Source organism: Balaenoptera musculus, chromosome 10 (genome assembly GCF_009873245.2).
Source record: "Balaenoptera musculus isolate JJ_BM4_2016_0621 chromosome 10, mBalMus1.pri.v3, whole genome shotgun sequence".
NCBI classification, from domain to species: Eukaryota; Metazoa; Chordata; class Mammalia; order Artiodactyla; family Balaenopteridae; genus Balaenoptera; species Balaenoptera musculus.
In genome coordinates this window covers 84,173,386-84,200,087 of record NC_045794.1, presented here as the reverse complement: position 1 = coordinate 84,200,087, position 26,702 = coordinate 84,173,386, and the positions used below count along the sequence as shown (strand labels likewise).

Below are 26,702 nucleotides of genomic sequence, written 5' to 3'. Positions count from 1 at the left end.
ACCAACAGGAGCTAAGAGAAAGGTTCTTGTGGAGCAGACAAGGAAGCAAAGCAAGAAATTATTTGATTGGCTATAGCTTAAGAATTTGCTTTTTTTGGGAAAGTCTAGTTGCCTGTTTGTGATTGGTTGTTCTTAAATCTTGTCTTCTTGGATATGAGAGCATTTCCAACTGATTCTGGCTTAAGTTTTGGTTTGCTTATGGAGGCTACCAAGGCATTAGAGCCACCTCAGCATAATAGTCTTTTTGTTTAGCTACTTTAACAGATATAACTTACGGTCAATAAAATTTACCCATTTCAATATATAGCTCTACTTAATATTGTACTAGAGGTCCTAACAATTGTAATAAGGCAAGAAAGAGGAATAAAAAAATGTATAGACTGAAAAGGAAGAAGTAAAATTGTCTTTATTTGAAGATGATATGATCAGGGAATTCCCTGGCAGTCCAGTGGTTAGGACTACTAGGTTAGCTTTTACTGCCTAGCGCCTGGGTTCAATCCCTGGTCAGGGAACTAAGATCCCGCAAGCTGTGCATCTCGGCCAAAAAAAAATGAAGATGATATGATCAGCTATTTATACGATTCTAAGAAATCCACTAAAAAACTGCTGGTACTTGGAAATGAATTTAGCAAGGCTGCAGAATATGAGATTAATATACAAAAATCAATTGTATTTCTATATATTGACAAGAAACTATTGGACATTAAAATTTTTAAAATATCATTTATAGGGACATCCCTGGTGGCGCAGTGGTTAAGAATCCAGCTGCCAGTGCAGGGGACACGGGTTCGAGCCCTGGTTCACGAAGATCCCACATGCCATGGAGCAACTAAGCCCGTGCACCACAACTACTGAGCCTGTGCTCTAGAGCCTGTGCTCCACAACAAGAGAAGCTACTGCAATGAGAAGCCCGCACACCGCAACAAGGAGTAGTCCCCGCCTGCCTCAACTAGAGAAAGCTCGTGCGTGGCAACAAAGACCCAACACAGCCAAAATAAATAAATAAATAGATTTATAATAAAAAAATATATCATTTATAATAGCATTTAAAAAACATAAAATACTTAAGGGTAAATATGTGTAAGACCTGAATACTGAAGACATTCTTGAGAGAAATTAAAGAGGACCTAAGTAAGTGGAGAGTTATACAAGGTTCATCGTTTAGAAGACAATATTGTTAAGGTATCAAATCTCTCAAATTTAATTATAGAGTCTAGACAACGCTAATCAAAATTTCAGCACATGACTTGTAGAAATTGACAAGCTGATTATAAAATTTATATGGAAGTCCAAAAAATCTAAAAGAAAACAATTTTTCAAAAGAAGAACTTTTGTTAGAGACATCATAAAACTACAGTAATCAATATCATAGTGTGATATTGGCATAAGAATAGGCATAGAGGGTTTCCCTGGTGGCGCAGTGGTTGAGAATCTGCCTGCCAATGCAGGGGACATGGGTTCGAGCCCTGGTCTGGGAAGATCCCACATGCCGCGGAGCAACTAAGCCCGTGAGCCACAACTACTGAGCCTGCGCGTCTGGAGCCTGTGCTCCGCAACAAGAGAGGCCGCGATGGTGAGAGGCCCGCGCACCGTGATGAAGAGTGGCCCCCACTTGCCGCAACTAGAGAAAGCCCTCGCACAGAAACGAAGACCCAACACAGCCATAACTAAATAAATAAATAAAAATTAAACTTTAAAAAAAAAAAAAAAAAAAAAAAAAAAAAAAAAAAAGAATAGGCATAGATCAATGGAACAGAATAGAGAGTCCAAAAACAGACTTACACTTGTATGGTTGATTATTTTTTTTTAAATGAAGCTGGAATAATTTGATATCCAGATGGGAAAAAAATGAATCCTGATCTTTGCCTCATAACATATACAGAAATTAGTTGATTCAAAGATTTGAAGAGGTAAAACTATAAAACTGCAATAAGAAAGCATAAGAGAAAAATTTAATGCCCTTGTGTTAGGCAAAACAAAATTTTTTTTTTTTTTTGGCTGCGCCGTGTGGCATGCGGGATCTTCCCTAACCAGGAATCGAATCACACCCCCTGCAGTGGAAGCACGGAGTCTTAACCACTGAACCACCAGGGAAGTCCAAAAATTTCTAAAATAGGACACAAAACACACAAAACCTAAAAGAATAAGAATTGATAAATTGAACTTCATCAAAATTTAAACCTTGGCTCTTCAAACAGTCCCATGAAGAAAATTAAAAGCCAAGCCACAAACTGGGAGAATACACATGCAAAACTTATTTCTGAAAGAAGTCTTGTAGCTAGAACATTAAAAAATTCTAAAACTCAATAATAAGACTAAAATCCAAGTTTAAAAAGGGGACAGGGCTTCCCTGGTGGCGCAGTGGTTGAGAATCTGCCTGCCAATGAAGGGGACACGGGTTCGAGCCCTGGTCTGGGAAGATCCCACATGCTGCGGAGCAACTAGGCCCGTGAGCCACAACTACTGAGCCTGCGCGTCTGGAGCCTGTGCTCCGCAACAAGAGAGGCCGCGATAATGAGAGACCCGCGCACCGTGATGAAGAGTGGCCCCCACTTGCCACAACTAGAGAAAGCCCTCGCACAGAAACGAAGACCCAACACAGCCATAAATAAATAAATAAATAAATAAAATTTAAAGTAATAAGGAGGTACCATGTAAAAAAAAAAGGGGGGGGATAAAATTTTTGAACACACGTTTCACTAAAGAAAAGATATGAACGATAAACATGAAATGATGCTCATCAGCATCATTGTCATTGGAGAAATGCAAATTAAAAACCACAATGAGCTACATCTACACATATACTAGAATGGCTATAATTAAAAAGATTGAAAATTACCAAATGTTAGCAAGGATATGCAGCAATCGGAACTCTCATACATTGCTGGTGGGAATGTAAAATGGTATAGCCATTTGGAAAGTAATTTGTTAGTTTCTTATAAAGTTGAACATGCACCTCCTGTTATGACCCAACCATTCCACTCCTAGATATTTGCCTGAGAGAAATGAAAACATGTTCACACAAACACTTGTAATGAAAATGATCATTGCAGCTTTATTCATAATAGCCCCAAATCGGAAATAACCCAAATTTCTATCACTCATGAATGAATAAACAAATTGCTGTAGAGCCACCCAATGGAATTTTACTCAGGAGAAAAAGGAACAAATTATTGATACACACACGTTCAGCATGGATAAATCTCAAAAGCTTTATGCTAAGTGAAAGAATCCAGACACAAAAGACTAAAAACTTTAAGATTCAATTTATATGAAATTCCAGAACAGGCAGAACGATAGTGTCAGAGTCCGGATCAACAACTGTCTAGGGTTGGGGAGACCGGGAGAAGGGACTGGCTGCAAAGGAGCACAAGGAAAATTTGAGGGGAGGGGGGTTATGGAAATGTCCTATATTGTGATTGTGGTGATGGTTACATAACTGTATACATTTGAACCAATAGTAATCAGAAGATGTAATGAACAACTTTATGTCCATAATTTAAAATTTATATGAAATGGGCAAATTCTTTGAAAAACACAACTTACTGAGGTGACATCAATAGGAGGGTTTTTCTAAACTAAGTACATTTGTGAAAAAGAAGCTAATACTGGCAAACAAACCAGCGTCATACCTGTCAGAAGTGTGAAGAGGGTACAATTAGGACTTTTTTTGTTGTTGCTGTTTTCTTTGTTTTGTTTTGAGCTAATATGTTGAAACCATATTTATCCCTCCATTTTTTTTCGTTTTTGTTTTTTTGGCCACACCGCATAGCTTGTGGGATCTCAGTTAGCTGACCAGGGATTGAACCCAGGCCATGGCAGTGAAAGTGCCGTATCCTAACCACTAGACCACTAGGGAACTCCCTATCCCTCCATTTTCTTAAGAACTTTATCAATGAATACTATATCGCTTTCAGAAAAAATTCAGCTATATTTCTATATTTGTTTACCAGAAACCTGGAGACATGTATTGTTCAAATTAATTATAAAAGCCAAAAAAAAAACTAATTATAAAAGCACAAAAGAAAAACAAATGATTAAATATATTAAGGACATATATAACTCAGTGTGAAAATAAGTATATACCCAAGATATTAAAAAATTATGAGAAAGAACAGTCTCAAAGAATTTTTTTTCTTTCATCCTGTCTTTGCAATTCCCAGTTTGGCTTTGGTAGAAAATCAAATCTTACTTAATATGTCTTTATGAACATCTGCTAGTGGGTAGGAGAGAAAGGCAGGTCTCTGGACTGAATTGTTGCTTCCTTTAAACAGAAAACTATTAAAGAAATTATACCTCCCCTATTTTTCTTACGTTTAAAAAAAGATAAAGCTAAAATTGAATCTGTGAATTATTGACCTTGCTTCTGTGTATCTGCACTCATTCAAACTCATTAACATACTGTATTTCCTCCTGTATGTCTTCTCATCTATTTTTGCTCTTTTTTCTCAACTTAAGAAATCAAGAAAAATCGTTAAGAGCTCAGACTCTTTTTTTTTTTTTTAATTTTATTTATTTTTGGCTGCATTGGGTCTTCGTTGCTGTGCGAGTTTCTCTAGTTGCGGTGAGCGGGGGCTACTCTTTGTTGAGGTGTGCGTGGGCCTCTCGCTGCGGTGGCTTCTCTTGTTGCAGAGCGCGGGCTCTAGGCGTGCGGGCTTCAGTAGTTGTGGCACATGGGCTTAGTTGCTCCACGGCATGTGGGATCTTTGCAGACCAGGGCTTGAACCCGTGTCCCCTGCACTGGCAGGCGGATTCTCTCATCCACTGCGCCACCAGGGAAGTCCAGAGCTCAGACTCTTAAGGTTGGGGACAGACTCCTTGGGTTGAAATCCTCGCTCTGCCATTTTCCAAATTTATTTTTTCCTATGCCTAATATGAATAACAATAACAATGACAACATCACTGACAATATTTATTATATGGCCCAGAGGGGTTAAGTAACTTGGCCAAGGTCACATAGCACTATCTACCTGGAAAAAGCCTCACCTTTATGGAAATACTATGCAGAGGCAAATTAATCCAGACCCTCCCATTCAAATCCGGGAAAGCAAAATTACATTCAACCCACCAGTGTTGATTGCATGTGTAGAAACAGGACAAGACTTCTGCCCTTTGGACCTTGATAGTCTCAAGAGGAGGTGAATGAGGAAACAGTCCAACTAGTTATGCATGAGAAATAGACATGGGAAAAAAGTTCAGAGAGCTTAGTTTTAAGCATGTATGTGGGGGGTGGGCCTGGAATGAATCAGGAAAAGCCACAAAGAGGAGGAACATTGGAAAGGCAGCCTTAAAACACACTCTTCAGAATCACCTTGAACCAACGGACTCTGCCAACGTCTGCTAACACAATTTTTGTAGTAGCCCTTCCAAAGTGGATTGGCAAAGCTAGTCTGGTGTACATAGGGTGACCAGCTGTCCCTGTTTGCCTCGGACTGAAGGGTCTCCCAGGATGTGGGACTTTCAGTTTTGAAACTAAAGTCAAAGCAACCCTGGGCAAACTGGAAGAGTTAGTCCCTGCTGCAGAAGTAAACTATAACAATGCTTGCTAACATCTGTTGATTACATGTAATGCGTTAGATGCACACTGTTCTAGGAATTTTCCACGTTTGCTCGTTTAATTCTCCCAATAACCTCACCCCCATTTGAATACTATCATTAGCACCATTATGCAATGAAGGAAATCAAGGCACACAAATTCTCAAGGTCATGCTTCCGGGAAGTGTTGGGACCAAACCCAAACATTGTCCTGCTAGGGTTGACCTTTTTCACCATTGTTCTATCCTGGGCAAACATCAAAATAGCCAGCTGCTGAGGATCTTGGATCCCCCAGGAAAATGGGAAGGGTCAGACCTGAGAACCAAAGCATTAAAAATGTCTTTTAGTTTGATCCCAGCATTTCTAGACTCCCAAATCCATGACTCTCTGGGGCAAAATTCCTCCTGCATTGGATGAAGTTCTAGGTCCTTAGGACAGTTTGCAATGGGTTCTTACTTGTTCCCAGGCAACTATGGTTTAAATGGGACTCAATCTCAACACAGCTTAGCTAATATTTTTACTTCTTTTAAGAAATAATTATCATTAGTTGAGAATGTACTATGCACCTGGCATTGTTCTGAACACCTTGCCTATATTAAATCATTTAATCCTTATTTCTTGTATTAGTCATATACATGCCTGCAGAAGAAGAGAAATTTGAAAGTTAGCTTTTCATCCTCTTTCAAAATTGGTGATGGCTAGTTGGATAAAATAAGTCCATGGGGAATGGAACATATATTGATGCATCAATTAGTATTTCTCCTAGTACATAAGTGATTTTGTTTTCTCACAACTAATCTCTGCTTTGGCAATATTCTGATTTATAACCTATTTGTGTCCCTTTTAAACACAATTTCATTCTCCCAGTCAAAGGTCTTCTATGGAAGTGTTCTTGGTGATTTAGAAACTCGTGATCTTGGTGTAAAGGAGCTTTGGAAATGTTGTTGATTGTTTGCTTGTTCTTAAAGTTTTTTATCAGGCAGTTTATATGCCCCCCATGCTTTAGGGGAGAATGAGAAACCACCAGCATCTGTGGTCTTTGTTGAAAGATTGACTTAGAGCACTAATGCTTTGAGGGAGAATGGATTTGAATGGAAGGGGCATTTTTTCCTAATTCTCAACCATCCACCAGATCCTTGGATTTCTGTTGCCAGAATGCCCTTACTTTCAAATGGGATTTCCATTTCTCCTCAATTTTTATGTTGCCGTAGGACAAACAGTCATAAAAATTCATGTCCCCTGCCAACCACCCCACTCAGAAACTTCATTTTTTTCCTCCTTCAAAACTTCTAAGGAGGGAGAAACCATAACTTTCCTTTGAAAATCAAGCCCAGTGAATCAAAAACCTTTATGGTAAGGGAAGGCAATCACAGCTTGGATTCTGCCAGTCAATCTCATCAACAGTAAATTATATTTATAGCATTCTGTACACATCCTTGCCGAAAATGTACTGTCCTGTGTCCAGAGCAGTGCCTGGCACCAACCAATAAATGCTTCTTTTTTTAAAACTTTGTATTTTAAAATAATTTTAAACTTTAAAGAGCTTCAAGAATAGTACAGCTTCAGCAATTGTTAATGATTTGCTACATTTGCTTATCTCACTATTTTTTATCTATACATAAATTTTTAATGAATCAACAGACATCATGCTCCTTTATGTCTAAATAGTTCAGTATCTATGTCCTTTAAACAAGGACATTCTCTGATATAGCTGTGAAATAACAGAAAACATACATTGGTCTCTGCCCCCAGTTCCTGATACAGAGCTACTGAAACCTTTGTAAATTCCTAAGTGATAAGACAGCGCACTAGGCACATCTTTTGTTCTATTGAGGTGACTCTGGGTGGGCTCCTGGATGGCTCCTAGAGGCAGGCTCGTCACGAGAAAGACCAAGCCGCGATTAGAGGCTTGGAATTTTCAGCCGCACTCTCCATCCTGCAGAAAGAGGAGAGGGATTAGAAACGAAGTTAATAATTGATCATGCCTACGGGAGGAAACCTCCATAAAATCCCAATAGCAGGACTTCCCTGGTGGTCCAGTGGGTAAGAATCCGCCTTCCAATGCAGGGTATGCAGGTTCGATCCCTGGGGGACCTAAGATCCCACATGCCGCAGGGCAACCAAATCCATGTGCTGCAACTACTGAGCCGTGCCACAGCTAGAGAGAAGCCTGCACACCACAATGAAAGATCCCGTGTGCTGCAGCTAAGACCCAACACAGACAAAAATAAATAAATAAATAAATAATAAATATATTTTTTTAAAGTTAAAAAAAAAAATCCCAATAGTGTGGGGTTTGGAGAGCTTCCACGTAGGTGAACTCATCCACACTGGGAGGGTGACGCAGCCCAACTCCATGGGGCGAGTAGCTCCCGCACTCAGGATCCTCCCGGACCTTGCTCTATGTTCTTCATTTCATCTGTATCCATTATCATATCCTTTAATAAACTAATAAACACAAGTAAGTGTTTCCTTGAGTTCTATGAGCCACTCTTGCAAATTAATTGAACCCAAGGAGGGGTCATTGGAACCTCCCATCTACAGCCAGTTGGTCAGAAGCACAGGTAATAAGCTGGGCTTGCAACTGGTGTCCGAAGTGAGTATGTCAGGTCAGGTCGTGGGGGGGCAGTCTTGTGGAACTGAGCCCTTAACCTGTGGAATCTGATGCTATCTCCAGATAAACAGTTTCAGAATTGAGTTAAATTGCAGGACACCTGGCTGGTGTCACAGAGAATTGCTTGGTGTGGGGAAGAAAATCTCTTGGTGACCAGAAGCATCAGAAGTGAAGTGTTTTGTGTAAGTAGTAAAGGAGACTCACAGGGAAGAAACACACAGGTGGAAAACTGAGTTTTTTCCTTTTTAATAACCATGGTGTAATTATAAGGTTTGGGAAATGTATTATAGTTATAATACTCACCTAACATATTGTTTATACTTGAACTTCATCAATTGCCCCCAGAATAGTCTTTATAGCAATCTTGACCCCCTCCTCCAGGATCCAATTCAAGATCACACATTGCACTTTGTGGTTGTTCTCTTCAGTCCCCTGTTAACTTAAAACAATAAAACGGCCAGTTATTTTACCAGCAAAATGAGTTTATTCAGGAGCAACAAAGAATTGCAATTCTCGACATGCATCTGTGGTGAACCCACATGCAAGTTAGGTAAAGCAAAGAAGGGGAAACTATTTTGTAGAGGAGAAGGGGAAGTTGGGAGGGGCTTTTATAAACAAAATGTTCACTGGAAGAAACTGGGAGTTAGTAGTATAGTGGCTTTTCATTGGCTGAGTTATGATAGTCTCTCATTGGCTGAGCTTTTGCCAGGCAAAGAGAAAATCTTTCTTCCTTCTGCTGGTGGTAGTAAAGTAGTCACTTCCTGACAGAGATGTAAGTTGTGTCTCTTCCTGTTGGAATCTGTATTGATGTGGAGTGGTACGTGCAAGAGACTTCCCCCTTCTGGTCGCCTGACTCCATTTTAGTGAAATTTCTCTTTAGTTTTCATAGCTTTTATTTATTTATTTAAATTTATTTTATTTATTTATTTGGCTGCATTGGGTCTTCGTTGCTGTGTGCGGGCTTTCTCTAGTTGTGGCGAGTGGGGGCTACTCTTCGTTGCAGTGCACATGTTTCTCATTGCGGTGGCTTCTCTTGTTGCGGAGCACGGGCTCTAGGCGCGCGGGCTTCAGTAGTTGTGGCACGCAGGCTCAGTAGTTGTGGCTTGCTGGCTCTAGAGCACAGGCTCAGTAGTTGTGGCGCACGGGCTTAGTTGCTCCATGGCATGTGGGATCTTCCTGGAGCAGGGCTCGAACCCATGTCCCCTGCATTGGCAGGAGGATTCTTAACCACTGTGCCACCAGGGAAGTCCCCTTTCATAGCTTTTAAATCTGCAGAAATTCCTCAGCTTTTCTTTGTCCTTCATAGCATTGACATTTTGAAGGCCAGTTGTTTCATAGACTGTCCCTTAATTTGGCTTGCTCACAATTACATTCAGATCATGCACTTTGGGCAGAAATGCTACACATATTGTGTTCTCAGTGTGTCCTATCAGGATGCAAATGACCTCAGGTTTCTCCACTGTTGGCAATATTAACAATACATGCTTCTTGAACTGAGTAGGTAAATTGAGGACACATAATCATATACATGGATTTTATAATTCTTTCTTATCCTCTATTTGTATTATTAAAAACCAATCTGTTCTTCAAAATCTTACTCTGATGAATCCCATAGGTGGGATTTAGTCAGAGTGGTGGAGAGCACAGGCTTCAGTACCTGACACATTGGTTCAAATCCCTGATTCCACTTAGCAACTGTGACCTTGAACAAATTGACCCCTTAGTTTCCTCATTTGGAAACTGATCATAATGAGAGTGTCTGCAGTTTGTTCATCTGTAATGAGGATTTAAGGAAGCAGTAAATGTAATAAAGCACTTAGCTCTTGGCTTGGCACAAAATAAGTGCTCAAAAAAATTAGTGATTGTTATTATTATAATTAACCCATACAATGGCAAGCAGAGACAGCTAGTTCTCCCTAAAAACTTCTTGACTTCTTTTGCCATTGGGAAGGGGCCATGTGATCAATTCTGGCCGCAGGACTGTAGGTGAAAGTGCCATGCGCCACTTCTGGGCTGAGGACCTTACAAGCTGGTGCTCTTCCCCTGCCACAGTGACCTTGAAGGCTGCATGTTCCAGATGGAGTAGCTACAAGGTGGAGATAGGCTGCCTATTTAAATTGGTGTGGGAAAAAAATCTCTGGGTGACCAGAAGTGTCCTAAGTGTTCTGTGTGAATAGTAAAGGAGACTCACAGGGAAGAAACACACAGGTGGAAAACTGAATTTAAATAAATAAGAAGTAAACCTTTTTGTCTTAAGCCATGGATATTATATTTTACTATAGTAGAATCTAACATTTCCTTGATTAATTTAAGTAGCATGTCCACATAATGTGTAAACAACGATTTGATAATTATGCAAAAGACTAAAATATACTGTTGATTCTATCTTTACTGACAGTTAACTCTGTGTTTTTACTGATACTCATTCAACAAATATTTCTTGAGCACTAACTGCATGCCTGATTGTCCTGGCAAGTGGCAAGCAAAACCAGGCAGAGTTCCTGTAATCATGAAGGTAAAAGTCTAGTCAGGGAGACAGGCCTTAATCAAATAATGGCATAAGCAAATGCAGAAGTGTAACCAGTCTTAGGCTATGAAGAAGGGAAAGGACCACAGTGCTATGAGAGGCTGAAAGTGAGAAACAGATCCACCACTAGCAATGGGATCTTGGGAAACGGCTTAATAGCCTAGTAGTTTCCCTGTAAAATGGGTACATTGGCCTAGCTGATCCTGAAGGTCCCTTCCAGCTCTCATAGTCTATGTTTTTGTGTGGATTCCTCTTTTTTCCTTGTTTCTGTGAGCATTTTTTAATTGAAAAAAAAAAAAACTAATTTAGCAGAAACATTGGCTAGCACATGAGGCAATGTGACTTCTTTCCTTACTGCTAATTTAAATCCAGTAGTGTTAGGCAGCCTCCCTCAATGTTTTTGCTGAAACTTTGGAATAATGCTTACTAATCATCTTCAGGGGAACTTTGTGAGCTATGAGTAAGCAAGTTTCATTGAGTGACAAAGGCAGGAGGCTTACATCCATTTAGCAAAGATGACCCTCTCCGGGGGTAGAATTTGAAAAGCCCCTGAAGAAATCTGAGGCTGGGGGAAATATTTCCCCCTCTAGCTACCTGAATTCCCATATTATTTGTAACTTCAGAAAATCCTAGAACAACAATGAAAGTTTTTACTTGGGAACAACACTGTTCTTTTTTTCTAATGCTTCAGTGTGTATGTCTTATGGTAGCTGGAAGTCACTGAGGGATAAGGAAGGGAAAGAAGTCAGAAAGATCTGGAGCTTGAGGGGCTTGGCCAGAAAATGCAGATATGAGTCTGTGTGCAGAGGTCTTGTGCTCTAGGAAGGCCCTGGCTGCCAGGCTGAAGAGACCACCCACAATGAAGGATCCAGGGATAACAACTCTATCTCACAATGTTGCCAAGGGCCAAAAATGAGTACTTGGCATGTTTATTACCAAAGAAGTTCACTACCTTGCACCAAGCACCATAATAATGTGAAATAGTGGTCTTATATAATCTAAAGAAAGAAACAAAGTACTTTAAGTCAGAAAAGTAAGGGGTATGATTTTTCCCCCCTGTAATGACTGGAGGTCTTTGCTACGAGTTTCATAACACTTGTATACCCTAGATAGGTGTCAAAGAGGCAAATGACAAAAAAATTAGCACAAGCTTCAATTCATGTGACTTTGATTCCCACGTTGATGCCAGCGAAAAAGCCAATACATAACTGCAAAATAACTTTAAGAAAAATTACATGACTAAGCAAAGCTGGTATTAAAAGGCCAGTTCTTCTTTTTGTAAAGGACTCGAAACTTGCTAACATAATAGGAGCAGTTTTCTCATGCCCATAGAACCATTTTCACATCCCACATCTTGCCAGTTTGGTATTTCCTTCCTTTATTGCTTAAAAGATTGTCAGACATTTTGAAAGGAGAGAAGTCAATTAAAATGCATTTAGACTGTTCTTTAAAAATGCTGATAGGACAAGGCAAATTTAAGATACCAGAAACAATAAAATATGAGGGTTTTTTTTTTAGAAGGCAAGGAATTTTAATGTTCTGTACCCTTGAGGGAAAATACTATATTTTGTTAAAAGTAAATATGTTTTTTTCATTCATTCAAGCAAAGTAGTTTACTTTACTTCACATTATTGTTGAGTTGTCTCAAACATTATGTCCTCATATAGCTTGTAAGTAACTCTTCCAAGGAAAAAAGAAAAAAAACCCCCACATTTCTCCATGATAATACACATATCTAGGATTCTGAGGGGACTTTGGGGACCCAGTGATTTTCACAGCTTTTTCTTTTTTAATCAGTGGAACTAGTTTCTATGTTAAGACTCTCACGAGGAATGTCAATATATAAAACACATGAAATTCGCCCTGGTGGGAGAGGGGATTGAGGACCCCAACCCAAACTCAATCCAGTATTCATTTCAAATAAACTTTGCTTCACTACTTTATCACCAGAGTCCATCAAAGTATCTGGCAGATAGATTTGTTGAAGAAATATATTATGCTGCCTCAGTCAATATCAAATAGAGATCACCACTTATAATACATATTAGAACATTTATAAAAATAAATAAAACCTAAGTATCCATCAACAGGTAAATGGATAAAAAAGCTGTGGTAAGTGAGAAAGTGGCATAGACATATATACACTACCAAACGTAAAATAGATAGCTAGTGGGAAGCAGCTGCATAGCACAGGGAGATCAGCTCGGTGGTTTGTGACCACCTAGAGGGGTGGGATAGGGAGGGTGTGAGGGAGGGAGATGCAAGAGGGAAGAGATATGGGAACATATGTGTATGTATAAATGATTCACTTTGTTATAAAGCAGAAACTAACACACCATTGTAAAGCAATTATACTCCAATAAAGATGTTAAAAAAAAAAAAGCTGTGGTATACATAAATACAATGGAATACTACTCAGCCATAAAAAAAGATGGAATTTTGTCACTTGCAGCAACATGGTTGGATTGGAGGGCATTATGCTAAGTGAAATAAGTCAGACAGAGAAAGACAAATACTGTATCACTTATATCACTTATATGTGGAATCTAAAAAATACAATAAACTAGTGAATATAACAAAAAAGAAGCAGACTCACAGATATAGAGAACAAAGTAGTGGTTTCCAGTGGGGAGAGGGAAGAGGGGAGGGGCAACACAGGGGTAGGGGCTTAAGAGATACAAACTATTAGGTATAAAATAAGCTACAAGGATATATTGTACAACACGGGAAATATAGCCTATATTTTATAATTATAAATGGAGTATAACCTTTAAAAATTGTGAATCACTGTATTGTACACCTGTAACTTATATAATATTGTACAGCAAGTATACGTCACTAAAAGAAAAAAAAATAAATTAAAAATAAATAGTGTAATAATGGAAACTATTTAGTGTATTATTTTTAATAATAGTAATTGGCCAGGTAACAGCCTTAAGATACATTTTAGTACTTGGCAAAGTGAATTCATTTTCATTTGAGAAGTATATTTTGAGTTGGAGGGACAGAAGACTTTAATATCAATTAATATCAGTGCCCTGTTTGAACACCCCAGACCCGCTTCTTTCCATCTGTGGTACTTAACCTCACTTTCCTCAGCTGCAAAGGAGAACAATAACATCAATTTTGATGTCCATTAATAAAACCCCCTTTTTTCCATGCATACCAATAGGGTTCACATGAGGTTAAGGGGACTCTATAGCAGTGCCTCATCATGTGTGCTTAGGGGATGGGAGGTAGGGAGGGGGTGGGATGACTCATCTTGAGCCAATGAATAGAGTGTCATTAAATGGAGGAGACCCAACTGGGAATATTTGGACTTTAGCTGGAGAGGGTCTACCAGTTTGCATGAAAGACTCAGGAGCTTCCTAAAAAGGCTCTTATTCCAAGGGAATTAGTTACTGGAGGAGAGAGCCAATTTCGAGTGCTGTGTGTTGTTTATCACTCAGATTTGAAGAACTTGTGCATTGCGTCAAAACCAAGAACTGGACAAGCTGTTTTGACACAAAAGTTTTAGTAGGACACGGTAGGGGAAGGAATGTCCTGTTGTTCTCTGTAGTGCAGTGATAGTGTTACCGAATCAGGTCCGGCTGCTCGCTGCTCAGAAATCAATACAGAGAGAGAGAGACAAATGTAGGTAGAAAGGAAAGTTGCTTTTAATCAGAATGCTGGCAATCTGGAGAGATGGTGGACTCAGTGTTCCCCAAAAGCCATTTCCAAAGATTCTGCTCAGCCATGAAAGTTTTTAAAGGGAAAAAGGGAAGTAATCTCAGATAATCATTGAGATAGGGGGTCAGAGTTGTCGCCTTCCCCCACTGTGTGCAGGCTTGTCGACTTGTGATTTTTCTTTAGATGCTATCTTGTTCACACAGTTTGTTTATGAGGTTACTGAAGGGGGAGCTAGGGAAGAGATCTGGTCATCTGTTAATCACTTGTTCTTCATTTCTACTTCTTTGATCTACAGAAAGAATCAACAGATTAAGCAAGGTATTGTGTGGTTGAAAGATCTGAAAGGAGTGCTAGGGCTGGAGATGAGTAGAGCATAGGGTGCCTGGTTTAAGGTTAGTGACAACACGAAACGGCCTCCTGCATCTCTTCCTGCTAAAAGCTGCTTACACTAGCACAGTGTGAACCTCCCTGTGTGATGGCACCAAAACGTCCACCTGTATCTGTCCCCATTACTTGGAGGCTGAGATGACATATCTGTGGGCTTTGTAGGGGGGCTAAGGATCTTCTAGTCACATCTAGAAGACAGAACCTAAGAAACGCTCTTTATTAGTGTTAATAAATTTCCACCTTTTCATTTCACTTTCTTCCCCCATGCCTCCCCAGCAGAACATTTTGCCAATGTTAAAAAAAATGAGGTAAATCTATGTGTATTGATATAGAATATTCGCTAAGATATATTATTGTTAATTGTAAAAAGATACAGAACAATGTAAATATTATGCTTCCATTGATAATAAAGGAATTATACATATATATGCATGGAAGACATTGGAAGGATACAAAAGACCATTTATAGTGATTCTGAGAAGGTGACTCTGGGTGTGGAAATCTGGGGCGAGAGAGACTTTTCATTATTTACTCTTTTGTATTATTTGAATTTCTTTTTTTGGACATATCTACATATATATGTTATTACATATCACATATATGTAACTTTTAAAAACTATGTATTGCAAAAAATAAAATTGAAATTGAAAATGACTTAGTCTAAACTTTCTCATATTGACTATTACTATCTATCCCAAATAAAAGGAAAGGAAAAGGACATACCATTCAGAAAATATGTAAATATTTTCAGTTTTCATATATATATGAGAAATATTTTCATATATATGATATATATATGAAATATATATATATATCATATATATGAGAAATATTTTCATATATATATGAAATACATATATATATATTAATAAGGAAGTTCCTTATTTTGGGTAGGCTGTTTTCTTTCCCAGAAGCAGAACACAGCAATAGTGCTTAAGAGGTCTGGTTCTGATGTCAAACAGCTTGGGATCCAATCTTAGCTCTGCCACTTACTAGCTAAATGTCTTGGGTAACTTAACCTGTCTAAGCTTCAATTTCATTGCCTTTAAAATGTGGGAGAATAATAGTATCTACTTTTTAGGGTTATTTATGAAGAGTGAATGAAGTAGCGCAGTTGAAGCGATTACCATACTGGCTGGCCCATGGTAAGCACTTGATAAATATTATTAGAAAATGCATATGATGAAAATAAAGGGCACACAACAGTGAGGATTTGTGGGAAGCCAATATTTGTTTTCCTTTTTGAAAAATGTGGACAGCCAGTGACAAATATGGATAATAAAACACATTTAGAGACGTTCCGTTTGTGTAATTAACAATCTAGTAATTTCCAATCACTGGTTGAAGTTTAGGTCTCTCAATGATGGCAGACCTTTGAGAGTTGAATGGGGTGTGGATAAAATGGCAGAGTTTCCCAGTCAGTTTAGAAGAGACTGTGTTACCTATGTTATCTACTTGTCTTTCTGGATGCTCTTACTGTTCTTAGTTTCCCCATGTGTCACTTAATGAGGTGGAAAGAACCATGGACTAAAGAGAAAGAGAATAATTTAAGCCTGACTCTACAACTAATGAGCTGGGTGACCTCAGGGCCATATTGCCCCTACTTGCAAAACAGGGAGACTGGCCCAGATAATCACCGAGTTTCTTCCAGATCTAACAATTCTACAAAAATGCCATGCTTGCTTAGCCCTTCTGGTCTCTACTGAGTCTATATCCTGCGTTGCTCCATTCTGATGAACTCAGATTGCGAGGTGACAAGAGAGCTTTGCAAAGCCTGAACTAAAAATAACCTCCTCCATAAATATTTTATCAGAAGCTAGAGAGCTAAATAAAATAAAAGATAATTAAAAATCAGTATTAATGTCTGTATTCTGAGAATTTCACTTTGTTAATTCATTTTGTGAACAGAAGTTTCCATCAGAGGTGGCTAAACTAAATTAAGAATGAAAATCCTTCGGAGTGTAAATAAAAGAAACAGATTTAAATTACTAAAATTTACTAAGAATAAGATTCATTTTACTTTATGTCTCCCATTCAATTGATACGGTACTTTTAATAGGTGTACTCATTTAGCTCATATTTTCCAGCATTTTGCAGAAATGTTATACCTTATGTATAATAACGATTAAAATGCTTTACATTTGTGGAGCTGGTGTTTCATAGTTTACCAAGAGATTTTATAGTTTAATAATTTACAACTGAAACATCTACCTGGTCAGGAATTTGATAATATACAATATAGCTCTTTTCTCTTGTCAAAATGATAAATTGATATTTGAGTTAGAGTTTATTTTATAAAGCAAATATTGCAAGTTGGTAAAAAAAATAAAAAACTGTTCAATAGAAATGCAAAATAGGGTGGTATGTTCTGGAATACTTCTAACTTTTTTCCCACAATAGTGAGTTAGGCAATATTCAAAGAACTTCCTTATTTTAACTTTAAAATTTAAAACAACTTCTCTATATCAATAATAAAGATTCTTTGTTTTTCACCAGGCAGGGAGGTCACTTCAATATTTGATATGCAACATGGTATTTGGTATAAAGCATGTTGTTTAACCAGGCTATTGAAATCTCACTATAATACCAATTCATATGCTATAGGACCAACCTTTTATTCTCTATAATGCCAAAGTTCTCATGCAAACTATATTATTTGTTTTTGGTTTTGGAAGTTGGGACAGAAACAGCACTAGCAAATTTCATTGTTTCAGATACTGAAGAGAAAATTTTGAATTTTAATATAAACTAACTTCAGGTATTTTAATATCATTAATTTTTGAATAGATTGTTTAGATTGGACTGCCTCATTTGAGTAGACTGGAGAAATTCCATATTGCCTCTTTCCTCCATGTTCTGCAAAACGACAGTATAGAACAGTAAAACATTTGATTTCTCTTTGGAATAATAATGCTGAAGTGAGTCATTCATTTATTCAACAACAATTTATTGAGTATTTACTATTGTGCTAAGCCTCACAGGAAAGAAAAAGAAGTATATAACTGGGTACTTGCATATACACAATGATAACCAATAATTGTAGATGGGTCAAACTCTAAGCACCAACAGTGGATACTTTAATAGAGTAAAAAAAAAAAAAAATTCTGCAGTAGGAGCACTAGAATAGCCAGGGAAGGCTTTGCCCAGGAGGAAGAGCCTGAAAAGATGGGTTGGATTCGAATAGGGGGACATAAATGGAGAAAACATCCCAGGGAGGAGAAGCCATATATAAAACGTTATAGTATTAGTCAGGCAGAAGGCATGTCCTGAAGATAATATTGAAGAAATAGGTCACAGAGCAGAGAACTCTTTAATTACTGAAGGGGTCTACGGACAAGTAGCATGAGCATCCCCTGGGAACTTGTAGATATGCAGAACCAGAAACTAATTCCACATATTCAAGGTCTTTGGGTGCTTTGAAGATTGGATGTCTTCCCTGATGAAAATGCAAACTTCACTCTAGAACCAAAATCTAGACATTCCTGGAAACACTGAGTTTCCCCCCCAATTCCACAATGTTTGCCTAATCTGGAGAGAGGTAGTTAGGTGGATATGATTGTGGAAGTATTTGACTGCTGAGTTAAGTAGCTCAGGCCTCATCCACTCATGAATTCAATAAACATTTATTGAACTCCATTGTGGTAGCACTGGGGATACAGAGAAATATAAGCCCTCCTTAAGCCCTGCCCTTAAGGAGCTCACAATCTTATAGAAAAGTAAGTAACCAACAATTATAAATATCTTTGTGCAAATGAGTTTTAAAGCATTATAACTGAGAAATAAACATGATTTATTCTGTTAACATTTACTGAATATTTAGTACATGCAAAATGGTGGTGTTCAAGGGTATTTGGGGTTGGGGAGAAGCAGAGATGGATCAGTTAAGTGGCTACCATCTAAGAGTAGGAAATAAAGGAAGAATAAATAGGGTTTGGTCACTGTGAATTCAATGGAAGGCCAGAGAAAGAAGCAAGTCTGCATTAACCCATAAGTGGTAAGGTAAGGTAGAATTTGGATCACTGAGCAGAGAAATAGGGAAGGTGAGAGAGTGAACCATATTTCGGGGGTTTTGTTTGTTTTACTTTTTAGTTGGGGGAGAGATATGTTCAATTTTAGATATGTGGATCTTTTTTTTTTTTTTTTTTTTTTTTTTTTTTTTTAATCAAAGTGAAGGATGCCAGTAGTTTGAACTAGAATTAAGTTAATGACAGTGAGAATGGAGTGAAGGTAACAGATACCAGTGCTTTTTTTTTTTTTTTTTTTTTTAATAGCTACTTAATTTATTTATTTATTTATTTTTGGCTGTGTTGGGTCTTCGTTTCTGTGCGAGGGCTTTCTCTAGTTGCGGCAAGTGGGGGCCACTCTTCATCGCGGTGCGGGGACCGCTCTTCATCGCGGTGCGCGGGCCTTTCACTATCGCGGCCCCTCCCGTTGCGGGGCACAGGCTCCAGACGCGCAGGCTCAGTAGTTGTGGCTCACGGGCCCAGCTGCTCCGTGGCATGTGGGATCTTCCCAGACCAGGGCTCGAACCCGTGTCCCCTGCATTAGCAGGCAGATTCTCAACCACTGCGCCACCAGGGAAGCCCCAGATATGTGGATCTTGAATGCATGTTCATAGAGAACCCTCCAGTAAGGAGGAGGAGGTTCAGGACTGGAGCTTAAGAGAAAAGCAGAGCTGAAGCAATGATTGATCAGATGCTTTTTCCTCCTAACAACCCATCTGAATCACTGGAAAGTAAACAGGATTGATTGTGCAGCTTGAAGTTGTCCGTTGATGGTTAATTACATTTTGTTTATTTTTAAATAAAGCTCCAAACCTTTGCTTTCTTAGCTGCGAACAACACAAGCAAGTTTAGTGATCTCAATCATGACTATTATGTTCACTAATATGACTTTATTTCCTTTTCCTGTTAGTGCAACAGTAACAGCAAAAAATGACAATAACCAAGTTTTTTTTTTTTTTAATTCCATTTTCAAAGTCCTACTCTAGTACATTGTGTCTGTGTGTTCATTTTTTAAATGTATTGGCTGGGACCTCCCTGGTGGCGCAGTGGTTAAAAATCCACCTGCCAATGCAGGGGACACGGGTTCGAGCCCTGGTCCAGGAAGGTCCCACATGCCGCGGAGCAACTAAGCCCGTGAGCCACAACTACTGAGCCTGCGCTCTAGAGCCCGCGTGCCACAACTACTGAAGCCCGTGCGCCTAGGGCCCATGCTCCGCAACAAGAGAAGCCACCGCAACGAGAAGCCCACGCACCACAACGAAGAGTAGCCCCCGCTTTCCGCAGCCAGAGAAAGCCTGTGCACAACAACGAAGACCCAACGCAGACATAAATACATAAATAAATAAATAAATAAATAAATAAATGTACTGGTTAACTTCAATAACCACAGCTATCTTGTATCATACAAAATTTGAACAACTGTATACATGGTTATTATAGTCAATGCATAGCTGAGTGGTTTAAATTCCTCAGAAGTTAATTGTGTAATTTAATTTTAACATGTAGATTTTGTGCTATATTTACCTATTATGCTCTTGCTCTCCCCCAGCTCCTGGCAAGATTTACTGACTATTCAAACTACCAGCTTCTGTAAGCTCCTCTATCTGGCATATCCACGTGTGGCGTTATCTCTCATCTGGTAGGGACTGGATGAATCTTGCTGTGGTAGACTTGGTGGATGGAGTGTCCAGGGGTGATACCTGGGCACGGATGCCATTACTCAGTGGTAGATTTCTCCTACATATCTGCGGTGTTGGCTCAGTTTATATAACAGAGCTTCCATGTCGGTCTCCAAAGAGACCCTTGCAATCTAGACAAATACATTCACTTTCTAGGAGAAAAAACAGAGACTCCACAAGAGAAAATTCAGAGTTATGGTTGATGGTATGGGCTTTGGTGTTAGACTAGGGCTCAAATCCAGGCTCTGTCACTTTTAACCAGATGACCTTGGGTAAGTAGAAACAAATAAGCAAAAAAAGCCAACTAGTTTACTTTTATTAAAAGAGTAATCCATGCACATGGTATAAAATTCAAACAGTACAAAGGGTATACAAGAAAAAGTGTCTCCCTGCACTTCAGATCTGCAGTCTACTCTGCAGAGTAACTATTCCTAAGGGTTTCTTGTACAAACGTTCAGAATTTCATGCATATGCATAGCATAATACAAATGCGGCTGTGTAAATGTGCAAGTATATCTATATCAATTCCTGTAAGCGAAATTTTTGTCAGGGGTATGTGCATTTAAAATTTTGTATGTAGATGCTGCCTAATGGTCATCCAAAAGACTGCACAGTGGATGAGTGACAATTTTCCCACGTGCCACTTCTTAAAAAAATTTACCAGTTAGATAGGTGGAAATGTCATCCTAATGTGGTTTCTTCAAATGTTTTTAAAAATATAACACGTAGAAAACACACAAAATATAAATGTACTATTCAATGAATTATCAAAGAAGCAAACAAGAAAGAGAATATCAGAACATTCCAGAAACTTTCCTCATGCTTCCTCCTGCCCACTTTCCCCTTTCCAAAAATTAACATTATAGTTCAGTTTTGCCTGATTTTGAACTTATATGCACGGAATAATACATAGTATACTTTCTTTGGTGTCTGCTTCTTTTGTTCAATTATGTGTTTATGATATTTCTCCGGTATACAACTGTAGTTCTTTCATTTGCCTTGTTATATAGATGTCCATCACGTAAATACATTGCAATTTATTTTTATTTTTTTATTTTTTATTTTTTTTAAATAAATTTATTTATTTTATTTATTTATTTTTTTTATTTTTGGCTGCATTGGGTCTTCATTGTTGCGCGCGGGCTTTCTCTAGTTGTGGTGAGCGGGGGCTACTCTTGGTTGCCGTGCAAGGGCTTCTCATTGCGGTGGCTTCTCTTGTTGCGGAGCACGGGCTCTAAGAGTGCGGGCTTCAGTAGTTGTGGCCCATGGGCTTAGTTGCTCCGCGGCATGTGGGATCTTCCCGGACCAGGGCTCAAACCTGTGTCCCCTGCGTTAGCAGGCAGGTTCTTAACCACTGTGCCACCAGGGAAGCCCTACATTGCAATTTATGAATCCATTCTACTACCGACAGATATTTGGGTTGTTTACAGTTTTTTATTTATTTATTTTTTAAAAATTATTTATTTATTTATTTATTTATTTATTTATTTATGGCTGTGTTGGGTCTTCGTTTCTGTGTGAGGGCTTTCTCTAGTTGTGGCAAGCGGGGGCCACTCTTCATCGCGGTGCGCGAGCCTCTTACTATCGCAGCCTCTCTTGTTGCGGAGCACAGGCTCCAGGTGCGCAGGCTCAGTAATTGTGGCTCACGGGCCTAGTTGCTCCGCGGCATGTGGGATCTTCCCAGACCAGGGCCCGAACCCGTGTCCCCTGCATTGGCAGGCAGACTCTCAACCACTGCGCCACCAGGGAAGCCCCAGTTTTTTATTTTTATGAATAATGCTATGTAAATATTTTTATACATGTCTCTTGGTGCACATGTGCATGCATTTCTGTTACATCTATACCTAGGAGTATGGCACTGCCATAGCCATGTCAAGATCAGTCTAGCTTTTGTGAGGATGAAAGACCACATGGAGAGAGAGGCCAACCAAGTCAGCCAATGTACCAGCTGAATATAGCTGTGTGAATAACCTCCAGCAAGATCAGAAAAAGAACTGCCTGGCCAATCCATATGATTGTGATCAATAATAATTACTGCTGGTTTAAGTCCCTACATTTTGAAGCAGTTTGTTACACGGCAATAAACAACTGACATATAGAAATTGGTACTAGAGATGGGGTACATAGAAATTTAAAATACATGGCATTGACTTTGGAACCATACTGTGGGTGGAGGCTGGGAAAATGAAGAGGCTGTTAGTGAGAGCTGAAGGACTGGCAAAAATCTTTTAGGGTAAACAGTTGTGGAACAGTGGATAAAAATGTTGCCTGTAGTAACTTGAAATATAGATAACATACTGAATGAACTTGCCTAGCTAGCTGAGATATTTCCAGGCAGAATATTGAGAGCGTCATTTGGCTTCTTAGAGCTGAGTATAAGCTATGGGAAGAGAGGAAGACACTAGAGAACTGTTCAGTTTGTAAGAAGAATTTGGAGGAGATACAGAGAGCCCAGGCTTCCTGGGTTAGAAAATAAAACGGTTCCTTATCCCAGGTTTCTCCAGCTGGCAAGAATTTCAAAGTAAGAAATGCCCCCACCTTTCTATAATGAGATTTGAGAGGAAATAAAGCAATGAGAGAGAAACTCTCACTTCTGGTATAATAACTTCGATAGAGAGACAAGCCAGTCTTGCCCTCAGGAAAAAGAGGAAGGTGGGAGGAAGGGGTTGGGTTGGTCAAGAGGGTGGCCTACAAAAGATCTGAGACAATAGACATTGGGCTACTGTGGCGTGTGTTATGTCCTCCCTAGTGAATGAGGTCCTACTTCCTCAGCTCTCTGGGGCAGAAGACAATCACAGCAAGACATAGTTTAGGAAGAGCCATTAGTACTGTACTTAATGCCAGCCACATCCACCCCAAGGGGACAAATACTGGTATTAGAAAATAACTGTTAATACCTAGTGTGTCCAGCTACTATAACTTCCCCCTTCCTGCACCCTTATTCATGCATATGGTGCATATGAAAGCAAATATGATCCTCCAGTGGGCACTGTTCCCCTAGCCACAGGTGACTGGTCCAAGTGTGGGCACCTGATTACAAAGAATTTAGTGAGTGGGTGCAAATGGTAGGGATAATTATGAAACAAGGGTGGCTATGAAGTATGGCCATAAACTGATGATTATTACAGATGGGTGTTAGGTACATGGGTGTTCATTGTTAACTATTCTCTCAAAAGAATATTTTGAAATTCTGAAATTGTATTATCAAACGAGAATATGATGGAAGTGCTGACTAAGGGTTAAGAACCCTTAGTCTCAAAAAAGCTCAAAATATTCAGGAATTAGTTTAACCAAAGGTACAAGACCTGTACACTGAAAACTACAAAATGTTGTTGAAAACAAGTAAAGATGACCGTAAGAAATGGAAAAACATCCCACATTCATGAATGGGGAAGACTCACTATTACAATGGCAATACTCCTCAAATTAATCTGTGGAGTCAGTGCAATCCTTATCAAAATTCCAACTGCCTTTCTTTGCATAAACAAACAAGCTGATCCTAAAATTCAATATGGAAATGCAAGGGATCCGGAATAGCCAAGACAATCTTTTTTTTTAAAATAAATTTATCTATTTATTTATTTATTTTAATTTTGGCTGCGTTGAGTCTCCGTTGCTGCATGCGGGCTTTCTCTAGTTGTGGAGATACCATATGACCCAGCGATTCCACTCCTAGGTACATAACTAAGAGAACTGAAGACATGTATTTCCACAAAAACGTGTACACAAATGTTTGTAGCATCATTATTCAAATAGCCAAAAAATGGGAACTCAAATATCCATCAACTGATGAATGGATAAACAAAACATGGTATATCCATACAACAGAATATTACTTAGCAGTAAAAAGGAATGAAATATTTCATACATGCCACAACATGGATTAACCTTGAAAACATTATGGTAAGTGAAATAAGCTAGACACAAAAGGACAAATAGTGTATGATTTCACTTACATGAAATATCTAAAATAGGCAAATTCATAGCTACAGAAAGGTTATCAGCAGCTAGGAGGGGAGCAGTAGGGAGTTATTGTTTAATGGGTATAGAGTTTCTGTTTGGGGTGATGAAAGCATTCTGGAATTAGACAGTGGTGACTGTTGCAAACCTTGTGGATATACTAAAAACCACTGAATTGTACACTTAAAAATGATATTATTGTATGTGAATTATTTCTCAATTAAAAAAAGACCCCTTGGTCTAAGGAGAAATTCTTTGACAACAAAGTACATGTTATTGAAAGGAAACATTTGAAATACAATACATAATTTGTGAAAATCACACACCTCGTAGTGAGAGAGTGGCAGTGACATATATACACTACCAACTGTAAAATCGATAGCTAGTGGGAAGCAGCCGCATAGCACAGGGAGATCAGCTCGGTGCTCTGTGTCCACCTAGAGGGGTGGGATAGGGAGGGTGGGAGGGAGACACAAGAGGGAGGGGATATGGGGATATATGTATAGGTATAGCTGATTCACTTTGTTATACAGCAGAAACTAAAACAACATTGTAAAGCAATTATACTCCAATAAAGATGTATAAAAAAAAATCACACACCTAGTTATGATTTCAAAACATTCCTTAGTTTAAAAGACAATTATAAATACACAGCATTAAGTCCTTCTGAAGCTTATATTTATTATACTTACATATTTATACTTATTATATTTCATAGGTTTCTGCTTCATGGAATAAAATCTGAGCAAAAGAAAGTAACTTCCACTTGGTAATGTAACGCACAGAAATGTTTAAGTTTCTAACTTAGGAAACTACAGTATGGTCATGTGTTTGCAAATCAATTTACCAAATGTATAGATCACGGCTCAGTTACAGAAGGCATCATAATGCAGTTACTCCAGGCCTGGAAGTCAGATGGTCAGAGTTGCTGTCCTGGCTCTATCACTTAGCTTGTTTCTACTTCTTCATGTGCACTTGAGATGTCTGGAATTGAGGTTCCTTCCAGCTTTAAAATTTTAAACTTATTTGATCGTATTGTGGCTTTATAGTCAAAAGAATTTTGAAATTGTTTTACTTGCTTGGACTGCATTTAAACATTCACGTTTTAAAATTTAATAAATTACTACTGGACTGTAAGATTTGAAAAGGATTAAATTGTCTACTCCACTTTTAATCAGTTAGAACTGATCTCATTCTGCTGAGAATTAGCCTGAAGCAATACCACCATCTGGTGGTTTCTCTTCAAATATAACAACTTTCTTGAAGAAGAGAGCTTGGCCTCTCCTATCAAATAAGGACAGATGGTTCAGATATGCCTAGTTTAGGAAACAAGTTTAATAATATTGCATAATATATGTTTAAGTTAACTAATGTTTATGTTATTGGCCTTTAAAACGTATTGTATAATTCAACACATTCTCTCAAAGATTTGTTTAGTGCCCAAGTACAAGAACAAAACTGAACAAAATAAACAAAAATACCTGCATTCATAGATGTTACATTCTATGAGAGGCAGTAAACAATCAATAAGCATAATAAGTAAGTAAATTATGTTTAGTGGTAACTTCTACTAAAAAATCAGGATAAGGGGGATGTAGCGTAGGTTGCAATTTTAAATACTAATAACATTTGAGCAAAGACTTGAAAGAGGTGAGGTCAATTCCAAATGCTTGTCTGAAGAATAAAATTCCAGACTTATAAACTAAATGTTTATCTTTAATTCTAGCGCGCTGCTATACTTCTGTTTCCGCAAACGTTTCTTTTTAGTAAGGAGGAACTGTAAAACCAGGTCAATAGTAACAGGAATGACTGCATTTTGAAAAATGACGTTGCCCTCGAGATACATACCTTTCCTATAGAGTAATGATTGCCTTTAGCTAGCATCGGAGAAGGTACAGGTAGAAGAAAGGAGGGAGGGACGCTAACGCTGACCCTGCAGGCCATTGCGACGCCAAAAATCTCCTAGGCGGCCTCAGTGTGGGTTGGCTCCGCATTGGTGGCGCGGGGCTCTTCCTATTATTATAAGGGGAGCCAGGGGAAAACCGGGTCAACGCCCGCAGGGCGCTTCAGGACCAGCAATTCTTGCGACGCCGCACGCCGCGCCCGCTTCCAGTCAGGCTGCCGCATCGAGGCCCGACGCGCATTCCCGGTTGGCGGATTCACCACTTCTTGGTGTCAGAATTTAAAATGAAAATTCGAATTTCCCTATTTCGGAAGCCTTTCCTGTCCAAGAAAACAGAAGCAGGGGAGACTTGGCGACCTTGAATTTTTTTTTTTTTTTTTCCTTGCGGCTTCCGCAGTATCTACACCCTGCGCGCCGGGGACGT

General features: G+C 38.9%; 1 long non-coding RNA gene across 1 annotated transcript; it reads right to left on the bottom strand.

Moving 5' to 3' along the window:
- Positions 1-6,970: 6,970 nt before the first annotated feature.
- On the bottom strand, positions 6,971-26,650 carry LOC118901588. Its single transcript, XR_005021420.1, has 3 exons — positions 26,224-26,650; positions 8,453-8,588; positions 6,971-7,471 (listed from the first exon to the last, which is right to left on the bottom strand). It is a non-coding gene; the product is annotated as an uncharacterized LOC118901588 (long non-coding RNA).
- Between the last annotated feature and the right edge of the window lie 52 nt (positions 26,651-26,702).